The following is a 3,849-nucleotide window of genomic DNA, read 5'->3' on the forward strand; positions in this document are numbered from 1 at the left end:
AAGTGTGTGCAGTAGTGGTTTCCTCATTTAAGGATGCATTGCAATGTTTGGTATTATTTGGACAATTCAGAGAAGGTTTAATACCTGGAATATGATGGTATGAGGGAAGCTTGGATAGACTAGGCTTGCACACACAAGTGTGCAGAGCAAGAAAATAATTGATTGAAACAAAAAAAAGATCCTGAGGCATCTTGAGAGAAACATCTTCTCTACATCCGACTTATGAGAATCTGAAATTTAGGAGTCACTGTTCAAAAATTAGGCATCATCCTTTCATGAAAGAGATAAGGAGAACTTTCTCAGCTGACCAGGAGTCTTTGGAATTCTCTTCTTTAAAAGATGGTGAAGTAGAGTCCACATTTCTTTTTAATGATTAAAAAACAGACAGCTAGAAAGAACGATAAATAAGGTTGATCAGTGGTGGGCAAAAATGTGGAAACATCAGATTAGCTGACATCTTAATCAATGACAGAACAACCTCAAGGGACTGAGTAGCATACCCCCACTTCAAATGGTCTTGTTTGTAGGAGTGGGCTGAAAAGGTTCACACACAATATTATGCACCAATCGAGACTATTAACAGGAGGTACCTTAGATATAGTCAAGGCATTCCCACAAGGCAATATTGCCAGAGTTCCTTGACTCCTGAGATAGAGTGAGATAAAGTAGGAAGGCAAGGGGTCATGACAGATATCAGGAGCCAGACTAAACAGAATGCATTCAAAGGGAAAGTGAAAGCAGAAGTGAGAGAGTCAAGACATAGGTTGATAAAAGAATACAAAGGCTCCACACACAAAATAGTCAAATAAAAAGTAATAAGAAGTATGAAATCAACCAGGGACAAAAAAAGGAAATTTATTTAAGAGGCAAAGAGTACATGCATGAGTCTGTAACAAGGAAGCCACAGTTATAATAAAATAACAGGCAGAGATACTGAAAGGGCTAAAAAAAAATCAATAGAGACCTTAGAGAGCCTGTCTGCACTGAAAGTTGACTAATCACAAGGGCCAGATGGGGTGTACTAGAGAATGTTAAGAAAAGAATGTGGACAGTGTGTTGATATTGGTCATTGTTTTCAATTCTTTGATACAGCAGTGATGCCAGAGGATTGGAGAATTAATATTACACACAGTTTAAGAAGGGTGCAAGCAGAAACCCAGCAACTAAAGGCTGGTCAGTTTGACCTCAATAATGGTCACGTGTTTAGAAATAATAATCCAGGATAAAACTCATGAAGGGCTTATGCCCAAAACGTCAACTCCTGCTCCTCAGATGCTGCCTGACCTGCGCGTTTCCAGCACCACACTTTTCAACACCACTTCTTCCAAGATAAAACTAACAACTGTAGATCACTTAAGAAAAGCCGACATGGATAAAGGAAAATTTATGCATAATTTGATAATTTTTTGATGAAGTAACAGAAGATACACAAGGACAATACGGTTCATGTACCGTTTATGTTCAAATTAAATAAAATGGGACAATGCCTACAATTGACTGAAGGACAGGAAACAAATAAGACTGCTCAGTTGCTGTTCAAATCAGAAGACATATTAGGATTCCCTATATTTACTGAGTACCTGGTATAATTTTAAACTTAATAACAAATTTGAAGTAATCAAAAGCCCATAGTCTGGTCATAGCATCAGCAAAAATAGGAAATTTAACAGAGAAATACAAGATAATGTTAATAGAAAGAATGGGAAGCTGCCAAAAAGTACACAAACCTCAAGTAAAGGAACACAGAAACCTACAAGCATGAGTGCAAAACTTACTGATCGTGACAAAGCAAGTTTGTATTAGAAATTTTCAAAAGGGAGAGTTCCAGATATTAGAAAAAACTACTCCCACTGGCAGAAGGGTCAAGAATCAGTGAAAACCCATTTAAAATGTTTAAATAAGAACCCCTTGTTCTTTTGCCAACTTGAAAATGGTGGAGGCAGCTTCAGTCCCACCTTTTAAGAGAACTGGATTAAGCACCTGAAAAAGAAAACATACAACCTACAAAATCAAGGGGAATTTCTGCACAGAGCCAAATACACAGGGCAATTTCCTACTGTCATGTAACAAATCACTCCAACCGCTGCCTCCCTACACTATTCCAATGAAACACCTCACCTTTCCACCAGACCCTTGAGAGTTCTTACAACCCTGGTCACCTCGAAATATGGGGCAGAGGCTATGATTTTGCCAAGCCCCATTTGCAGCTTCTCTAAAACCATCTTTTCTTTATGTACTTGTCCCATTACTATCTGTGTGTGCTTGGCACTGTCAATCCCCCTTGTCACACAACCCCTCCTGCCTTCCACTCCTAACATTTCCTACCTCTGTACTGGCTTAAAATCTGTTCACAACTCAACTTTTTTCCAGTTCAGATGAAAAATCTTCATTCTCCACCAATTCTATGAGAGTTGCTCAGTATTTCCATTATTCTGTTTTTATTATATGGCTTAGAAAGTACATGGGCAAAGTTAAAAAAATAATCACAATACTAGGCATCAGTTGTATGACATTTTGATCTTTTCTTATAAATTCTGTGTCCTACAATCCTGCCCCACTGGCTACCTGATGAAGCAGCAGTGCGCCAGAAGCTTGTACTTCCAAATAAAGCTGTTGGACTATAACCTGGTTTTGTGTGGTCTTTAACTACGTCCATCCCACCCCAACACCAGCACCTCTACATCACAGTTAATGTGGAAAACCCCTGCTGGCTTTGTCAGAGGAAGTTTTCTGTAAAGGGATGTTATTAGCCAAGGCAGATAGACTCCTGAATAAGAGATACCATGCAAAGCACTGCTGATCTAGGGTAGATAAAGACAGCTAATGGCACATTTTCCCCAAACTATCCACTGATTCCTGCATAAGGCAATATTCCACAGGAGGATAGGGTTTGACATGACAGTAAATTTCCCTCCCTAACACCAGGTCAGTTACTTAGCTAGTCAATATTTACACTAAACTCAAATCTACCACAACATCGAATTATTTGCATTACCAATCTTTTTGGATGAATTCTGAATTTTTAAACTTTTCTCCCTTGACTTTGGTACCAGGTTTCAAACCTGCTCAAAATGAGCGAGTGCCTGCATGAAATGAATTCACAATGTCTACGTTCAGTTCCCAAAGCATAAAATTAATAGAGATTATTAAAATGCTGGCTTTCTGAATACAGTATCTTCAAGGAAAAATCAACCTGCTTCTGGACTGAGGCAGAGGTTGTGCCAGATAGCTGATAAGTAACTGGACCAGATAACTGCCTGGACTCATTTCAATTCCAGGAAGTGAATAGGAGTTTTCCAAAATGCTTTCCTCCTGTTAACAATGAGTTCTTACCATTTTTCTTCACCTCAGATTCCAAGGGAAGCTCCAGAGCAATTTAGCTACGATGCCACAGCCATGAGCATGGGACAGGTTTGATAAGACTATCCAGCTTTTAAATATCAAGTAATGTGTTCTTATTCCACTTCCAATATAACCACTAGAAGCTTCCCTTCCTTAATTCCCCTTGCACATTCACCAAGGAAGCAAAACCAATTGGATAATTGAAATGCGGTTGCATGTGGATAGACCACACAAACCAAGACGAACCAACTCAGTAGGAGATCAGTTATACCGTACACAGGAAACTAAAGAAGCAATCTTTGACGAACTGAATTTCACAGCAAATCAGTGTTGGGAAAATGAAATTCAATGGTCGAATGCAAAATTAGGAAGCATTTAACAACCAATGAAGCCGAATAGCTGTCCAGGCAGATGAATGCAACAGAGCTGAAAATGTGTTGCTGGAAAAGCGCAGGTCAGGCAGCATCCAAAGAGCAGGAAAATCGACGTTTCGGGCATGAGCCCTTC

Source organism: Chiloscyllium plagiosum, unplaced genomic scaffold (assembly GCF_004010195.1).
Source record: "Chiloscyllium plagiosum isolate BGI_BamShark_2017 unplaced genomic scaffold, ASM401019v2 scaf_2886, whole genome shotgun sequence".
Taxonomy (NCBI): Eukaryota; Metazoa; Chordata; class Chondrichthyes; order Orectolobiformes; family Hemiscylliidae; genus Chiloscyllium; species Chiloscyllium plagiosum.